This window comes from Phyllobates terribilis, unplaced genomic scaffold, assembly GCF_046119375.1.
Source record: "Phyllobates terribilis strain yellow unplaced genomic scaffold, ASM4611937v1 Scaffold_12__6_contigs__length_324123572, whole genome shotgun sequence".
Lineage (NCBI taxonomy): Eukaryota > Metazoa > Chordata > Amphibia > Anura > Dendrobatidae > Phyllobates > Phyllobates terribilis.
Genome location: NW_027362772.1, coordinates 198509271 through 198529718, shown reverse-complemented (window position 1 = coordinate 198529718; position 20448 = coordinate 198509271). Strand labels below are relative to the sequence as shown.

The following is a 20448-nucleotide window of genomic DNA, read 5'->3' as shown; positions in this document are numbered from 1 at the left end:
ACCAGTGACATTACCAGTGACACAGGAGTGTATAGTATACAGTATAGTGTATAGTGTCAGTGTACAGGTAATACAGGGATCCCTATTGACTTTATACACAAGAGCTCTGTATATAGTGTATAGTGTACAGGTAATACAGGGATCATCAGTGATATTATACACAGGAGCTCTGTATATAGTGTACAGGTAATACAGTGACCACCGGTGACATTATACACAGGAGCTCTGCATATAATGTCAGTGTACAGGTAATACAGGGATCACCAGTGACATTATAAACAGGAGCTCTGTGTATAGTGTCAGTGTACAAGTAATACAGGGATCACTGGTGACATTATACACAAGAGCTCTGTATATAGTGTCAGTGTACATGTAATACAGTGATCACCGGTGACATTATACACAGGAGCTCTGTATATAGTGTATTGTGTACAGGTAATACAGTGATCACCAGTGACATTATACACAGGAACTCTGTATATAGTGTATTGTGTGCATGTACATGTGATAGTAACTCACCAGTGATGTCTCTAAGTGAAGTCCTTTATCTTCACTTTTCTTTTCACTTTTCTTCTTCATCTGGCACAGACCGCCATCACTTCTTCCTGCCGGGACTTGTCTCTGCAGAAAATAACAGTCATTTATAGCTGATCTCTTCTAGAACACATTCCCCACTTTTTCCCCAACTTCTACACTATGCCAGATGAAGAAAAAAAGTGACATAGTGCCGTCCTGCACAGTAAAAGGACCCCCCTTTTGTTTCCCCTCATGGAAAACAATCTCCTAAAAAGTAAATTATATTACAGCTGTAATAATGCCCCCCACTTGCCACCATAAACTAATAATGTATGTTTCCCATTCTGGCCCCCATACAGTAATTAAAGGAAACCTGCCTGGTCCCCCATTCCCTCCAACCCAGCAGCATTCACTTATTTATGAGTAAATTCCCTGCCTAACCAGGCCTATATAATTTTTTTCTATAAAAATGAGGTTTAAAAAAAGCATTTATAATGTCCCCGTTTCCTATGCTAATGAGGGCTTTGATTAGTTGCCCCTGACTAGTCAGCCCTCTTTCCATGTTATCACAACCATGTGGGCGTGATAACACAATTTTCAGGAGCTGTCGTCATCTCCAGCCCCTGCAAATCTTGCACACGTGTGCCGTACAATTCAGCAGCGTCACTGCACCTCTGCAGTCATGTGTACGCTTCCTGGCTTTAGAGGCGCACTGCGCATGACCATAAGCCATCTTCTGAACTTCCAATCATGCGCAGTGCACGTCTGAACCCCGTGATAACATGGGAAGAGGGCTGACTAGTCAGGGGCAACTAACGCCCCAACAACTAGTCAAAGCCCTCATTAGCAGAGCAAACAGGGACATTATAAATGCTTTTTCTTAACCTAATTTTTACAGAAAAATGTTATACAGGGCTGGTTAGGCAGGGAATTTACTCATAAATAAGTGAATGCTGCTGGGTTGGAGGGCATGAGTGACCTGACAGGTTCCCCTTAAGTCCCTCATCCTGGCCCTCTTTATTTAATAATGTGCCCCATCCTGGCCCCCCCCCCAGGGCCCTTGGCCCTGGCTGTGCCTCCTAGGTCCCTTGCCCTGGTTATGCCCCCTAGGAACTTCGGTCCTGGCTGTGCCCCCAAGGACCCTTGGCTCTGGCTGTGCCCCCTAGGTACCTTGGCCCTAGCTGTGCTCCCTAGATCCCTTGGCCCTGGCTGCCCCCCCCCCCTATTTCTCTTGGCCCTGGCTGTCCCCTCAAAGTCCCATGGCCATGGCTGTTGGGGGCACAGTCAGGGCCAAGGGATCTGGGGGGGGCACGGTCAGGGCCAAGGGACCTAGATGGGGCACAGTCAGGGCCAAGGGACCTGGGGAAGGCACAGCCAGGGCCAGGGGGGGCACAGCCAGGGCCAAGAGACCTGGGAGGGCCACAACCAGAGCCAAGGGACCTAGGGAGGGTACAGTCAGGGCCAAGGGACTGGGGGGGACAGCCAGGGTCAAGGGACCACGGGGGGGCAATGTCCCTTGGCCTGGCCCCAGCATCATGTTGCATCCACAGTGACAGAAAAAAAAAGATCCTCATACTTGCCTGTGCTCCCAGTGCCGTGCGGCATCCTCTTCTTAATAGATCCAGCACGCTCATGTTAAAATGGCCGCCGACCTAGCAGAGGCCAGCTTCTGACATCATTCGCTGGTGACGTCACTGTCATGCGCCCCCTGCGATGGGCGCACACAGGTCAGCCTTTGGTCTCTACTAGGACAGCTGCGTATTGCGATGACGACATGGCAAAACATTTCAACTGAATGTGTGTCCAAGGATGCACATTCAGTTTAAACCAGCCGTCCCCCCTCTGCGTCTTACTTGGGGGCTCGCCAAGGCCTCGGGGCCCACCGGAGAATTCTCTGGTGTCCCATTTGGCCAGTCCGACTCTGGTCATGTCCTACATCTTGAGAATCATACAGTATTGCATTGTCATTGTATTATAATTGTTACTCTGCTATGCAATAAGGTTATCTCCTATTAGAAATTTGTCCTCCCTCTCTCCCTGTCTGTCCCTTCAGCTCTGATGCCAGTAACTCCTACCCTCTTCTTCTTCTTCTGAGTATGTCAGCCCTGTTAAGAAGCTCATGTCTTGAATCTCTGGTTCAGAATAGTATTTTCTACCTACTGTAATTGAGCATAACTACAAGAAATCAGCTTGAAAATAAACCTTCTTCCGCAATCTTCATGTTTGCCTCTGCAGTCGAGTCAAGCTATTTCATGAAATCTCTTTCGATGAGTACTGGAGTCTTAAGTGCCCTACACTCGCCGCCTAGTTATGGAGTCAGAATAGTCATGGTAAAAGGGCAGGATACAGTACTCAATGATACAAAATGTAAAAAAAAAATCTTTATTATATCATCATTAAAAATGTGGTACAGGCATTTTTCTGACGCATGTAAAGTCAATCAGACTCGTATTAATAGACAAATAAAATACTGACAGGATACAAAAACACAAATAGGACTAAGAGTCTTAATACCATTACACAAGTGTGTGTCTTAGTGGCCCTTACATTGGCCTGAGATGATGACATGGAAGCACGCTGGGCCACTTGTAAAACGCAGCGAGGAGCACAGCAGAGGGCAGCAGCCATAGGGGAAGGTGATGAAGTCCTGCCGAGCCGAGACAGGTATATAACAATATGACTGCAAACTTCGGCAGGTGGGTGTGACTGCAAGTATGTGATTTGCATAGATGCAGTCATGTGCTGACTAAATGTGTGTAGCCTCACTGAATACAAGTGAATACAGTAAGGCCGGACATGCCTACTCGGAACGTGGCTGGAAGTATGCAAATCATATATTTGCGGTCACGTGACTGCCGCTCCCAGTGCTGGCACTAGAAAATCCTGACAGCGTGCACTATAAGGGCTGTGAGAATTCACAAGTGACTGCAGACTTGTACCTGAGGCCAGAGAACCCCCTTTAATAAAATCTTATACATTTTGCTTGTTTCAAAGTGGAATAAAACATTATTTTTTTTTTAAAAAATGTTGCCTTTTAGTTGCAGAGATATTAGCAATCAAAGTATTTGGCATCTAATGAGTTAATTTTTGTTAAGTCCAAGTGGGTTTGTTATAACAGAGTTTTCACTGGGCGCGTGTACTACTCCCTCCGGTATAACGTTGCGCAATCATAAATATGCAACAACACTCATTAAAAAGTAGAATACGCCCCGCAATAGCTTAGAGCAGGTTTCTCAGTGTATGAGATGTAATGGCAGGCCGTTTTGATCTCCTGGTCCTCCTGCATGATTGATTACAAAGTGCTGGGAGTGGATGACAGATGACTAATACATTTCCGATAAGGTCCCTAAAGTCAGTGTCGGGCAGCGCAGCACAGCTGAGTTTAGCTGTGTCGTGTCACATTACAAACCCCTTTTTTCAGCTCTCCTCCTCTCACAGCATGGTCACCTCTGCTGTACCGCCCTTCCCCCCACACTGCCAGTTCAGATCTGGGAGCTCAAAGGTGTCAGAAATCACACTTACATTGTATGTCTGCTGTGCTTAGAGCAGCTTGTAATCACTCTGCAGTGAGATCAGGCTGTCATTACATCTCACACAGGAGTAGCCTGCTCTAAGCTGTTGTGGGGGGGTGTTCTTTTTCTACTAAGTTTTGCTCCCCGCTTTGGGCAACATTGTACAGGGGAAAAAGTACACGCTCCCAGTGAAAACTTTCTGATAACACTCACTTGGATTTAGCGAATATTAACTCATTAGGTGCCAACTACTTTGACTGCTAATATCTCTGCAACGGAGAGGTGAAATTAAAAAAAACAAAAACAAAAAAAAACACAACTATTACAATGTGTGTCCAGCTCAACATGAAACATCTGATGAAAGGTCCTCTTTAAGCAAAAAATAAAGATAATTATTTTTCTTTTGCACATTATTATGTAGGATGTGTGTCATTTTGATGAACTTGGCACAAAAAACATCAACAATAGCAGACACCCTAAGACAAAAAAAAAGAAAAGTCAGTAAAAAACAAAAAATGATGAACAAAGCTCTATATTTATATTGTCTGTACAGCACCTTATTAGATGTACAGTTTTATGGTATATAAGCCATTGTGTGCATGTGCAATTGCTTAAAATAAGGTGGTCGGATTGTGAGAGACACAGTAACTGGAGTGAGTGCATGCAATCGCTATACTATATTGCTGAATATGCCTGTGCTTTTACATGGGAAAATAAATGTTGATATCACAACAGATATGTTTATTTTTACCTATTAATTTCTACTAACTTTTAGCTTTATCCTGTTTCTGTGTGTACGTTATGTTGTCTTTAGATGGGATGATAATTGGGGAACAATCATTTCTGGCTATTAGGGCACAGTTGAAAGGCTGTATAAATTGGAGTGAGATTGGAAGTAGTTGTCTCAACACAGAGGACACAATTGATACGTGTTGGTGGGTGAATGAAAGGGAAGAGAACCCCTGACAAAGCTTTTGTGAAACAGCTGTCGGGTGTGTTTGGTGGGTGAGCCCTTTTCACCTTGGTTGCCAGGATAGAAACTATTATGTCCTCACTTTAATTGACTTTTTACTTCAATATAATTTCCTCCTGGCATGCCATTCTTTTTTCCATTGTGCATGTGTCATTATGAATTGATTACATTTTATCCTTTGTACATGTATTATTGCTTCCAGGGGTTCTTTTCCCTATGGCTCACTCACCAATACATGTCAATTGTGTCCTCTGTGTTGGGACAACTACCATTATGAACTATTTATCTTTTAATTGTTTTTTTTGCAACAAAAGTTTTTTATCACTTTGATTAATATTTTTCTGCCCTGCACTTTATCATTATTGACTTCTCTTATGTAATCTGAGAGCAGCATGAGATAGGAGCTAAGAAACTAATCTGAGCGATGTGTCACTTATTAGGCTATGTGCTGTTGTTTCAATACAATGAATGTTTTATCAGCAGGAGATTATCACTGCAGGACTAGCTGCCTGAGAGAATGGCTCTCTATGGACAGAGAGGTAACTGAAGCCGTGCTGGAGGAGGCCCCCGAGACTGAACGCCGAACGCTGCCGGGAGGAATAAAGATAATTTGCTCCCTGCAGCGGGGGTCTGAGTGCCTGTGCGAGGCAGGTTCAGAACGCTATTACCCTGCAGATTAACCCCATATCTGCAGGTTGTGTTTTTTCAGATGACAGGTTCCCTTTATAGTTTATTAACACACAATGAATACATGAAGGAATATTAAATATCTCTTACTGCTCAGCGTCTTCCCTCTGCTCTCTTAGGTCAGCTATTTTTTCAGGTGCCACGCAGCATTCTTGTCTATTTGCCCATATATTCAGTCCCACACTGGCTTCACTTTGTTATCTGCTCTCTGAAAATTCCAGACATATTTTTAAGATTTTGTGATTTACTGAACAAGAATCAAAGCCTGAAAGAAGGGGGCAGTGAAAATAGACATTGCAGGTATTAGGATAGAAGAAATGTAACAAAAAAGCACCAACCAAAGGAAGAAAAGAAAGATTAAAGGCGCAAAAATGCATAGGAGTAAAGAAGAAGATAAAGGGAGTAAAGGAGTACTTTAAAGGAATCTGTCAGTAGGATCGACCCTCCTAAGCCGTGTATATGGGCATGTAGGTCATAGGAAGCTGAATACAGTGATACCCTGATATCTGTGATCTGATGTTATATTACAGAGAAATCCAGGTTTTTCTTATATATAAATGAGCTGATCAGAATTATGGGCCAGTGATAGATGGAGAAAAGCCAACAAGGAAAGTAGTCCACATATTATTCGACAGTGGATGTTTTTTTGTATTTTATTTTTCTTTCTGCTATGCAAGGAACCCTAGGAAGCCTTTAAAATAAACGGACTGAAAACACTCCCAAATTCGCAGAAATTAGTTTCCTTTTTTGTTCTTGCTGATAAACAAAAAGGTTTCAGGTTTGCCAACTTGAAATAGAATTTTCCTGGACAGCTTATCCAAAAATCACAGAGAGCCAACATTTTTTACAGACACATCAGAATACCATAATATCGTAAATCATTAAGATTTGTAAGAAAAATGCCCTAATTTTACGGACTGTCCAGAAATTTCTGAACAGTTGGTAACCGTGTAAGCAAACAATTGCATATACACGGAAGAAAAAAACTGTAAACTTCTTAGAAGTCAAGAGACGACTTAATTGGTAGATGATAAATGAATCATTGACATGTATGGATCTGGTGAAGTGTAATTCTATCTTATGCTTGTTCTGTTTCTCGCTTGATGATTGTCCCATTTCATCTTGTTTGCCTTGTTTTATTGTGCAGAGCAGTTTATACTTATTACATTAGTACTTCATCTGTGCAGACATGAAGCCACAGAAGCTCAGCCGACATCAATAAATCACAAGGAAAAGTTAGCTAAAATCACAAAACTTTTTGATCTGACCTCTTTCACAGGAAAAAAAAATGAAATAAACTTGTTAAAGAGGTATTCTCAGGTTTGTAAGTTATACCCTATACATAGTATAGGAGATAACTTCCCAATCACTGAGGGTCCGATCACTGGGACCCCCACCTGATCCGGTGGCTAATCATGCGCACTGCTGCGGTGGCTAATCATGCGCACTGCTGCGGTGGCTAATCATGCGCACTGCCGCATCATTCATTCTTATGGGAATGCCAAAGTCCAGCCAAGCGCAGCTCTCCTCTATCTCTGGTGGTCCCTTTAGGAATGAATTGGGAAGTATGGAGGATAACTTCTAAACTTGAGAAGACCTCTTTAAATCAGAACTACTGATAATAAAGCATGGTCTACATTTCCCATAATTATTAACCCACCCAGTTGACTTCTATGAGGGAATCAGAGGTATAAGTCATATCACCTGCCCATTATCCCCAGATAAGACATCCCTGTCCCCACATTGACTCCATCTATCCTCTTCAGGTATTTGGCATATCGCAGATTACAGGTTGTGGTTATTTATCATAGTTGGTTGAAATCTTCATGCAACTCGGTAAATTTATGGCCATAAGTGCCGGCAATAACTTACTACTATAATATTTCCTTTCAAGTGAAGACATGAAAGGGAGAAGTCTGTAAATAGTTATGTACTTGCATGCGAGCTCATCTGAGAAACATCTGCTGCCGGCCGAGCCCCGTATACAAAGTCTGCACTGCACAGAGATATGTGCTGAAGACCAAAAATACACTTTAGTTTTATTGTCAACAATTTTGTGAGACGACGTAGAACAGTATTTAATAAGAGCAGACGATCAGTATCTGGGGATGCATGGCTAGGACAGAGGAATGCTCACATATCTTATGTATGTATAGATATTACTGATGGAAACCATAAGCTAATAAGGGAAGAATATTTGTCACTGTGTCACTTTTCTAATGCTGGCTTGTTGGATACAAATTATGCTGCCATTTTGTTTGCTAGACCTTTATGGTTGTGATATTCTTCAGAAAAGTGTGCTAATAAATACATATTTATGTACCATAAGAAATAACAAAAGTCAGGATGAGAAGCAAAGTAAATAATGCAGAAGAAGCTATAATGATAGGGACGTGTGGGTGATACTAGTGGAGAAAAATGCAAAAGAACATATCTGTCCTACTTATATACTGTTCATGCCACATATACACACTGTTTTGGCAACTGTACTACATGAGAAGAGTTTGGGTTTCATTAAAGGGAATGTCCACTACTTGGACACCCCTTCTCAATCACCGTAATTCCCCCATATAAAGTAACACCTATATGAAACAATGATGTTGGCGCCTGCTCTTGCGGAGGTTCGGGTTACATTGTTATGTCACATGAGCCCTGCAGCCAATCAGTGACCACTTCACTCTCCCTCCTTCGCAGCATCACTTTTTCTGAGTGTCAGTTTCTTCTGAAGAAAGTGATTATGGTGATTGAGAAGGGAATGTCCGAATAGTGGACAACCCCTTTAAATTGGTCAGATTGCATAGATGAAATGAGAAATTAAATTCTAGATAAGCTTTAGGGGGTGTAGTAAGTGAAAAGCACAGCTCACGATATAAGGAAGAAACAAATACAATTATAGAACATTACCAATTTGAAACATAGCCTTTTGATGCTATTTCAACATTTTCACAACTTTTTTTTGCTCTCTTTTCCAAAATGCTGCAATTTGATCTTATCGTATAATTTGGAAAAGACCAATTTGAAGCATTTTGGTGATCTTGTATAGTTATTGAGGTCACTGGAGTTTTTATCAAAACATAACAAGCTCTAGAAGTTATACGAAATTTTTTTTGTACAATCCTAATTTCAAAAAAGTCGGGATGCTGTTAAAATGTAAAGAAAACAAGGATGCAATGATATGCAAATCTCTTATTGCCATATTATATCAGAGAAGAATGTACTGGTTCTCTGAAAATTAGACAGCGTCTTATATTTTTGCTCTGAAAGATGGGTTAGGGCTTATTTTCAGGGGATATTTTATTTTTTTTCCATGAACAACAATCCACATTTATTCAAGAACAAAAAAAATCAACATTTATTCCAATATAATCATGTGATCACATTCTGGAACATCATAACTCCACAAACCCTGAATTCCATCATAAATTTCTTGAGATCCTATTTCCTTTTTCCATGTACAACAATCTTCTTTTTACACAGGCTGATGAAAAACAATGGGGTTAGAACGATCACTAATAGATCATTCTGTCCCCATACATATCATGTTATAGGCAGCACATCTCCTGTTTATACCGGGCGATGTGCTAACTAGAACAATGGATCTGATTCATTAATACTGGAGTTGTGTAGGCCATTCTTAATGACTGGGGCCACTAGAGTAAGATGCACCTAATTCATTAAAAGGTGAACACCACTTAATAAATTAGGAATCTTACAAGTGCTGTGCGCCTCTGGCAGAAATGTACATACACATGTATACACACACAGCACAAACATACACATGTATATATACACACACTCAGCACATACATGCACATGTATATACACACATACAGCACATACATGCACATGTATATATACACACACAGCACATACATGCACATGTATCTATGCACACACAGCACATACATGCACATGTATACATACACACACAGCACATACATACACAGCACATACATACACATGTATATACAGTACACACTGCAGATACGGTACATACCAGCCTGTCTCCTTTTCAGCTCTAGACTCCTGCAGTTAAGAGCTTTGGTGACATCATGACTGTGATGTGACCAAAGGTCCTTTATCAGTCTTCACTTCGGAATCAAAATGCGTGGGGCCCGTAAGAGAGGGAGGCCCTGGGCGATTACCCAGTTTGACTTCCCCTGACATCGGCCCTGACTAACTAGGGCTTGGTTTTGGAGTAGGGTTTATATTTCAAGCATACTCCAAAATGATGGATTCAGTATGTGGTTTAGCATTGTCTTGCTGAAATATACAAGGCCTTCCCTGAAATAATTGTCTGGACGGGAGCAAATGTTGTTCTAAAACCTCTATATAAAGCTCAGCATTGATAGCGCCTTTCATGGTGTATAAGTTGCACATGCCATATACACTAATGCAACCTCATACCATCAGAGGTGCAGGAACTGTGCACTGATAAGCTGGATGGTCCCTCTCCTCTTGAGTCTGCAGGACATAGCAGCTGTGGTTTCAACAAAGAATTTCACATTTTTATTTACCTGACCACAGAGCAGTTTTCCATTTTGCTCAATCCATTATAAATGAGCTTGGGCCCAGAGAAGACGCAGCGTTTCTGGATTGTGATGATATATGGCTTCTTTGCACTATAGAGCTTTCACTTGCATTTGTGGATTGTACGGCAAACTGTGTTCACAGACAAAAATTTCTGGGAGTATTCCTGAGTCCATTAGTGTTTTAGAGGGTGACAGACGCACTTTCCACTCCAGCATGAATCAGAGCCTGGCTGCACGATTGCATCCCAGTATGTTTTTCTCTAAAACGCTCCAGATGGGGACCAAAGGGAGAGATGTGACTAGTCGGCGCCGCCACTACATGGGAGAGACCTGTCAATCAAATAGAGTGGTGCGGGTAGAAGCCGGCCGGAGGTGGCAGCAGTTTAGTCACATCTCTCAGTATAGTCCTTGGTCAATTCTTCCACCTATGTTTTCTCTGAAAAGCAAGAGCAAACAAATCTGGCTGCAATTGTGTCACCAGGCTCTGATTCATGTTGCCCATGTGCAGCATGAATCGACTGACAGGTTCCCATTAGAAAAAGCATCTAACTCATGCCATTACCCACAGACTGAATACTCCTATACCATGATACAGCTGCAGTTGCACATCTCTACCAATAGAGGGCAGGCTTGATCACTAACATATTATAAACTAATCATTCTTGACGGAAAAAAATATGGACGAAGAGATGATAAAGGATCCAAAACTTACAACAAATAAAAAAAAAAGTATGGACAAAATCCACTATTATTTTACTGCTTTGTTTTTTTGCAGCTATTTGGTTGAGCCATGAGGACAAAACTAGCAGAATGTTTTCCAAGGAGCGTATGAAAAAACTTCCATCCTTCCTTCTGGTCACCAGTAGATGCCTCTGTCCTCCAGAAATCACAATATAAAACTGGATATTTCTGTCTGCCGACAGACTCACCTGAGCCTGAGCCAACTCACCTGTAAGTACAATTTCCCCAATAGTATTTCTCTCTGCTAGTTTACTGTAATGTGATGTTATGGAGAATTTGCTGTATTTTCTAGTTTTTTTCTTATGAACAGTGAAGAGGTTTGATATATAAACATTCGATGTCGCAGCTGCACAAAGCTTATCAGAAGTGTGTACATTATCAGAAGTGTGTACATAGTCTTGATATTTGAGTGCACCCCAAATGGGCGACCACTCCGGAGCCACCTCTGCTTTCATCTCACTCCATTGTGTTCATGTGGAGTCATACATCTTCCAAGAATAGTGATATATATGGGGAGACAATCAGGTTGATGATAGAGCGGTGTACTGTGACCCATCAGCTCCATGAGAAAACACTGAAAAATGAAGATTTATGAGCGTTTCAGACCTTGTTATTAGAATCATACTCTGTACACCTCCCTCTGACTTTTTTTTTGGTCTCAGTAAAAGTCTGCCCAATGACACTAGCATCTGCTGCTATAAATCACCTATAACAATAAGTGGTCTCTGGGAGAGCCAGTGCCGACACTGCTGGAACGGCACAAGAGGTGAGTATAGGTGTTATTATTTTACTAGAGGGGAAACATGGAGGATTGAGAAGGGGTTGTCTGAGTAGTGGACAACTACAACCCGTTAAGTAGTCAGAGAATCATATATGTACCCAGCTCCCCACTTGAGCGTGTGTGCAGCAATTTATCCGTCTTAAGACTATATCGGAGTCCTGAGATGGTGCTTTGTAGGTGGAGTGGGTAAACACTGAGGATGGGAACATGTGAGCTGTGGGACAGATACAGCTCTGAAGAGGTGTGCCAGACGAGTGCCGTGCACATCAGTATGCATCTCATCCATATCCTACTCCAGTACCTGCATGAATTTGACGAGTGGCGGTCACAACACCCCACTTTGTCGGAGTTGGGTGAAAATGGCATGAGAAAGCCAAAAGTTGTAAAAATTTTGTGCAAACTTCAGTTGTGCCAAAATTTTGCGACTTCTGAAATCTTTTTATGCCAGAATACTGGGGTAAAAGTTTTGATGAATCAGGCCCATTCTCTAAATGCCATTATCAGTGAATGGTAAACCCCTTAAGGAGCAATCCAATTTTGGATCTTTAAAGGGAATTTGCCAGTAGGATCAACCCTCGTAAGATGTCCACATGGGCACTCAGGTCATAGGAAGCTGAACAAGATGATACCTTGTTATCTGCGATCCAATGTTCAATGTTTTTCCATATCCATATTTTCTTTAGAATTTTGAACATTCTTGTAATTGCTTTTGTTTCCAAAACAATTAAGGTTGAGCTTGGTGGTAGCATGGTTGCCCTTTCAGGGAATGGTGTCAGAAGGAATTTGCCCACAGATGTTGTTTTAACAACTTTACTCACAAGGAGCCTCACATGGAGGATAAATAGTTACAGAGTCTTACATGAATTCACATGTGGCAATGAGCTTAATAGTTTCAAGAATCTCACAAGATGCAACAGCTTAACATGAACAAAGGTTGACAATTGGTTTGTACAACAGTGAGCAGACACTTGCAACATTTACTATCTCTTGCAAAACATTCACCTGCTGGCAATACCTTCAGCAGCACCTCCTTTATTCTGGCACAGTCTCTGTTTCTTTATCTGCAGTCTAATGCACACTCACAGTGGAAGTCACAGCCCCTCTTACAGTCACCTCTCTTGGCAGAAATTCCCTGTAGTGGTTTGTCTGGTGCTTTGCTCATTCTTGTGGCCTACTGCTCAAAGGTACAGCATCAAAGTCCTGCACACACAGGAGAAAGTCTCCTAGCTGTCTCTCGTGCGGCTCTCCTCTTCATTCTCAGACATCAGTTTACAGATGCCTCTAATGTGGCTACTTGTTGCCATTCTGATGAATGCACTCTTCACAAGCAGGAATTAGCCTCTCTGCTCCCTTTGTCCTCTTCTAATGGTGGTACATAGATAGGCTGGTCTCCTTTACCTGGTACAAACTACACAGACAGCAGGTCATGCTGGAGCTTATTTTATGCTCCTCTGTCACTAAGTCCCCTGGTAGCTCATCCTAATAACTAGCGCTACTCACCTCACTTGCTAGCTAGCTGTTGTGCAGGTATACAGTTCTATGCATGCACAACTCTCCTCTTCATGTCTGTGCAATTGATGTGTGTCTGACATATTTGTGGAAAATTAAGAGCTTTTCTGCTGTCTCTATGCAACTGGGTGGGGGGTTATAGAGAAGTTTATGGCACTAACCTCACACTGACCTCTGAAATAGCCAGGTCACCAGCCACTTACTGCAGTGCTAAACCATCTTAATATTTAGACCTCTAAATCACTACCAGTGATGCTCTGCATTAGGCATTTCTTCACTCAGGTTGTATCTTTCGTATACTCATTAACTCTACCTTCACTTCTTACTTGTTTCTCTGGCACATATTTGTCATAGCACCATCACATCACACACACATAATGAGCCAGCATCACATTACATCAGCATGGCATCACCAACACACCCAAATACAGACATAAGACTGTATAGCAATAGTATACTGCTACAGGGGTGGACACTGACAGCTTGGGGCCCCTGTGCAAGAAATGTGTATAGGCGCCCTCCTTTTATTGTGACAAAGCTACAGATATATATATATATAGCCACACACATATATTTATATATCTTACATAGTCTCCTTTATTATGTATATTGCCGTTCCTTATTACACAGTGCCCTCTCTTGTTATGTACAGCTCCGTCCCTTACATATCGGATTATCTATAGCACCCTGTTCTTTATTGCATACCGTCATATCTTGTTAGATATATAATGCAATGACGGCTGATGGAGCATGGGAAAGCTTCTTTTCTGATGGAGGAGCTGATGGACTGGTCTTCTGGTCACCGGCTGCTCCATCAGCAGTCATTTTATATCTAACAAGAGAGGACTATTTAATAAAGAGAGGGCGCTGTGACTGACAGAAATAACAAGAATACACTATGTAAGGGACAGCACTGTACATAACAGCAGAGGAAGCTATATGATGAAAGAAGGCACCATATATAACTGGAGAGGATGGTACGTAATAAGGGACGGTGTTATACATAATAAAAGAGGAAACTATATAACTAAGGATGGTGCTATACACAACAAGTGAGTACACTCTATACTAAGGGACTGTGCTATACATAATAAGGCTACATTCCTGTATCCGTGTGCAGTGTCGGTGTGATGCCCGCTTTTACAGACATATTAAGCATGTCCTATACAGATCAGAACATTCTCTGACCCTCACAGATCTCATTCTCAGATTCGTGACTTTCACGGATGTGTGAATGAATCTATAAAACTCTACAAGTCCTTGTACTGTCCAATAAAAAAATCTGGCATCACAGGTGAGAATGCAGCCTAAGGGATTTTACAGATAACATTATCACTCCAAGTCATACAGTGCAGATACAGAATAATATTTACATCCAGGCACTTACCGCTGACATCTCATCTGATTAGAGTCATTTTCTCCTCCATCTGGTCAGACCTTCATGTCGACATCTCCCAGCTACGACTCATCTTGTCACGATGATCTCCAGCCTAGAAAATAACATAGTCACTTATATTGTATATACACATGCGTTTCACCCACACTGCACCCCTGAATACAGATATGTACCCCACCATTAATATACTATTAGCCACGCATCAATCAAAATATGAAGTGATAAACAGCACTGTGCCCCCCATTAACTATAATCTCCATCTCCGCCGCCCAATAATATAAACTATTCAGTCTCTGTGACTCTCCCCAATTAACTGTAACGCTATGTTCCCACGGAAAATATACAATGCTTTACAGTACAAGCAAAGTGATGAGATTCCTGAAGTCTCATGCACACATTGCTTATTTTTTCCTTGCAGATTTGCAGCAGATTAAAATCTGCATAATGTCAATTCTTGCAGCGTATTTCACCCCTACTAATGAGTGGGGGAAAATCCGAAACAAAAGCATGTCAAAAACGTGACAAAAAATTATTTTATGCAGCGTTCTTCCTGCCAACACATTAGGACATGCAGCAGAGTTTTCTCCTGCAAATCCTGAATGTGTGCACATAGCCCTAGTCCCTGTCCTGTGCCCCACACCCATTTATTATAAGTTCTTGATGGCATCATAATGAATTTGGAGGTGGAATAAGACATTATTGGGTACTGAGCATCCTCCCTCACTTCCCAATTCATTGCAAGTCCCTGACAGCGTCTTCTCCCACCTTTCAATTTATTATAAAGTGTCCTATGCATCTTACCCCCATAATTGCTCTCCTCCCATCTTTGTTCTCCCACACCACACCTCAGTGTCCTCTCCCTCACCCTCATCATTGTTCTCTCACACCACCACCATCATTGTTCTCCCACACCACCACCATCATTGTTCTCCCACACCACCACCATCATTGTTCTCCCACACCACCACCATCATTGCTCTCCTACACCACCCCATCATTGCTCTTCCACACCACCCCCATCATTGCTGTAATACACCACCCCCATCATTGCTTTCCCACACCACCTCTATCATTGCTGTCCCACTCTACTCCCATCATTGCTGTCCCACACCACCCCATCATTGCTGTCTCACACCACCCCCATCATTGCTGTCCCACACCACCCCATCATTGCTCTCCCACACCACCCCCGTCATTGCTGTCGCACACCACCCCATCACTGCTGTCCCACACCACCCCCCATCATTGCTGTCACACACCACCCCATAATTGCTATCCCACATCGCCCTCATCATTGCTGTCCCACAGCACCCCCATCATTTCTCTTCCACACCACCCCCGCCATTGCTGTCCCACACCACACCCATCATTGCTGTCACACACCACCCCCATCATTGCTGTCCCACATGACCCCATCATTGCTCTCCCACACCACCCCCATCATTGCTCTCCCACCCCACCCCCGTCATTGCTGTAGCACACCACCCCATCATTGCTGTCCCACACCACCCCCCATCATTGCTGTCACACACCACCCCCATCATTGCTGTCCCACACCACCCTCATCATTGCTGTCCCACACCACCCCCATCATTGCTCTCCCACACCACCCCCATCATTGCTGTCCCACAGCAGCCATCATTGCTGTCCCACACCACCCCCATCATTGCTGTCCCGCTTGACCCCCATCATTGCTCTCCCACACCACCCTCATCATTGCTGTCGCACACCACCATCATCATTGCTGTCCCACACCACCCCCATCATTATCATTGCTCTCCGACACCACCCCCCATCATTGCTGTCGCACACCACCCCCATCATTGCTGTCGCACACCACCCCCATTATTGCTGTCACACACCACCCTCATCATTGCTCTCTCCCATCACCCTCATCATTGCTCTCCCCCATCACCCTCATCATTGCTCTCCCCCATCACCCTCATCACTGCTCTCCCCCCATCACTCTCATCATTGCTCTCCCCTCATCATTGCTCTTCCCCATCACCCTCATCATTGCTCTCCCCCATCACCCCATCATTGCTCTTCCCCTGTCACCCCATCATTGCTCTCCCATCACCCTCATCACTGCTTCCCCCATCATTGCTCTCCCCCATCACCTTCATCATTGCTCTCCCCCATCACCCTCATCATTGCTCTCCCATCACCCTCATCATTGCTCTCCCTCCATCACCCTCATCATTGCTCTCCCCCCATCATCCTCATCATTGCTCTCCCCCATCACCCTCATCATTGTTGTCCCACAGCACCCCCATCATTTCTCTTCCACACCACCCCCGCCATTGCTGTCCCACACCACACCCATCATTGCTGTCACACACCACCCCCATCATTGCTGTCCCACATGACCCCATCATTGCTCTCCCACACCACCCCATCATTGCTCTCCCACCCCACCCCCGTCATTGCTGTAGCACACCACCCCATCATTGCTGTCCCACACCACCCCCCATCATTGCTGTCACACACCACCCCCATCATTGCTGTCCCACACCACCCTCATCATTGCTGTCCCACACCACCCCCATCATTGCTCTCCCACACCACCCCCATCATTGCTGTCCCACAGCAGCCATCATTGCTGTCCCACACCACCCCCATCATTGCTGTCCCGCTTGACCCCCATCATTGCTCTCCCACACCACCCTCATCATTGCTGTCGCACACCACCATCATCATTGCTGTCCCACACCACCCCCATCATTATCATTACTCTCCGACACCACCCCCCATCATTGCTGTCGCACACCACCCCCATCATTGCTGTCGCACACCACCCCCATTATTGCTGTCACACACCACCCTCATCATTGCTCTCCCCCATCACCCTCATCATTTCTCTCCCCCATCACCCTCATCATTGCTCTCCCCCATCACCCTCATCACTGCTCTCCCCCCATCACTATCATCATTGCTCTCCCCTCATCATTGCTCTTCCCCATCACCCTCATCATTGCTCTCCCCCATCACCCCATCATTGCTCTTCCCCTGTCACCCCCATCATTGCTCTCCCCCATCACCCTCATCACTGCTTCCCCCATCATTGCTCTCCCCCATCACCCTCATCATTGCTCTCCCCATCACCCTCATCATTGCTCTCCCATCACCCTCATCATTGCTCTCCCTCCATCACCGTCATCATTGCTCTCCCCCCATCATCCTCATCATTGCTCTCCCCCATCACCCTCATCATTGCTCTTCCCCATCACCCTCATCATTGCTCTTCCCCATCACCCTCATCATTGCTCTCCCCATCACCCTCTTCATTGCTCTCCCCATCGCACCCATCATTGCTCTCCCACACCACCCTCATCATTGCTGTGTCACACCACCCCCATCATTGCTCTCCCACACCACCCCCATCATTGCTGTCCCACAGCAGCCGTCATTGCTGTCCCACACCACCCCCATCATTGCTGTCCCACATGACCCCCATCATTGCTCTCCCACACCACCCTCATCATTGCTGTCGCATACCACCACCATCATTGCTGTCCCACACCACCCCCATCATTATCATTACTCTCCGACACCACCCCCCATCATTGCTGTCGCACACCACCCCCATTGTTGCTGTCGCACACCACCCTTATCATTGCTCTCCCCCATCACCCTCTTCACTGCGCTCCCCCATCACTGCTCTCCCTATCACCCTCATCATTGCTCTCACCATCACCCTCATCATTGCTCTCCCCCATCACCCTCATCATTGCTCTCCCCCATCACCCTCATCATTGCTCTCCCCTCATCATTGCTCTTCACCATCTCTCTCATCATTGCTCTCCCCCATCACCCTCATCATTGATCTTCCCCCATCACCCTCATCATTGCTCTCCCCCATCACCCCCATCATTGCTCTCCCCCCGTCACCCCCATCATTGCTCTCCCCCATCACCCTCATCACTGCTTTCCCCCATCATTGCTCTCCCCCATCACCCTCATCATTGCTCTCCTCCATCATTGCTCTCCCCCATCACCCTCATCACTGCTTTCCCCCATCATTGCTTTCCCCCCTCACCCTCATCATTGCTCTCCCCCATCACCCTCATCATTGCTATCCCCCATCAACCTCATCGTTGCTCTCCCCCATCACCCTCATAATTGCTCATCCCCATCACCCTCACCATTGCTTTCCCCATCACCCTCATCATTGCTCTCCCATCACCCTCATCATTGCTCTCCCCCCATCACCCTCATCATTGCTCTCCCCCCATCACCCTCATCATTGCTCTCCCCCATCACCCTCATCATTGCTCTTCCCCATCACCCTCATCATTGCTCTCCCCATCACCCTCTTCATTGCTCTCCCCATCGCACCCATCATTGCTCTCCCTCATCACCCTCAACATTGCTCTCCCACACCACACCTCAGTGTCCTCTCCCCAGTGTAGTGGATAAAACAAATTAAAAACAACACTTACCTCTCTGCCCGTTCCCCTGCAGCATCCTCGTTGTCAGCAACTTTCTCCGATACAGGTGCGCGCTGCATGATGATGTCATCAGGCTGCGCGCGTCTGTGCCAGACAGAAAGCGTTGAGCAGGAAGCAGAGGACGGATCCCTCAGCTCCGCTACCATTTTCTCCTGTAGGCGGCGGAGCTGGAGGGATCGCTCCCTGCCTGCCGTGTGTGATGAGGACAATCTGGCCATGGGTCCCCTGGAACCTTGGGCTCTGAGAAACTGGCCAGATTGCCCTCAGTATTATCCACCCTGCAAGGGCCCCCCTGGACCTCCGGGCCCCGTTGCAGTTGCACCAGCTGCACCTGCGGTATGTCCGCCCAGTACAGCTAGTGGTACACAGTGGTACACAGCACACACTAACCAATTGCCAAATGGCAATAGCATGTCATATAACAGACACATGCAAATAATGACTTATCAACTTAAAGGGGTTTTCCCACAAACAAAAGTTGATTTTAATCAATAGATCTTGGAATAATAATTTCCACATTTGGATGTGTTTTAAAAAATGTTCCTGTGCTGAGATAATCTTATAAATGTGCCCCTGGTGTGTACTGTCTAATGTCTGTGTCTGACCGTACAGGAACATGGTCTGATCATACCACAGCTCTTGGGCAGGGGAGGAAGCAAAAGAGTATACAGATATTACAGCAGGGGATCACAGCTGATTCTTTTTTCAAAGTAAAATACTGTTTAGAAACAGGGAAATGTTTTGCCTCACAAAAAGAATTAGCTGTGATTCGATATGCTGCGGCACTTCAAAGAAAAACATACTTTAAAAGCCATTGCTCCACTTCAGTGATAGGTCTCTCCCTATACACGTATGCAGAGTGATCCATCACTGAAGGGGAGTGGGCAGGGAGAAGCCGAGGTCAGAAACCGGTGAATCTCTGCAGCGCACAGTGCATGCACTCGGGGGATCCATAAGTCTGCAGACCCACAGAGTGACACACAAAGTGACTGCAGACTTAGCGATTTGGACCAGACAAGCCCTTTAAGTTACAAAGAGCTTAGCAGGGAATGTAGTGAGAGTAATTATGTGGCATAACAGAGCGGCACAAGCTGAAGCATAAGGAATAGATTGACACAATAGCTGCTCCTATGATGATGACATTTTCTGCTTTTCCACTCTATCTCACAATTTCTCTGTCACTAAACATCTAGAACAAGAAGGCGATGAAATATTTTATAACTGCCTTAGCCTCATTTATTTCAAAGATTTTCTGTTTCTTTTTGGAGGCATAAGTAGGAAGGAAAATGGAACATATTGTAGAATGCAAATTTTTGGAAATTCTACGAGCCCGTAGCAAAATCCATCGGG

At 44.5% G+C, this 20448-nt stretch overlaps 1 protein-coding gene across 1 annotated transcript in view; it reads left to right on the top strand.

Annotated features, from left to right (window-relative positions):
• PHLDB1 (pleckstrin homology like domain family B member 1) overlaps window positions 1-20448 on the top strand; it is a 181609-nt gene that overhangs the window by 14997 nt on the left and 146164 nt on the right. The window contains exon 2 of the mRNA XM_073656591.1: window positions 10996-11171. The gene's annotated coding sequence lies outside the window, so the exon portion shown is untranslated. The remainder of the gene's footprint in view (window positions 1-10995; window positions 11172-20448) is intronic.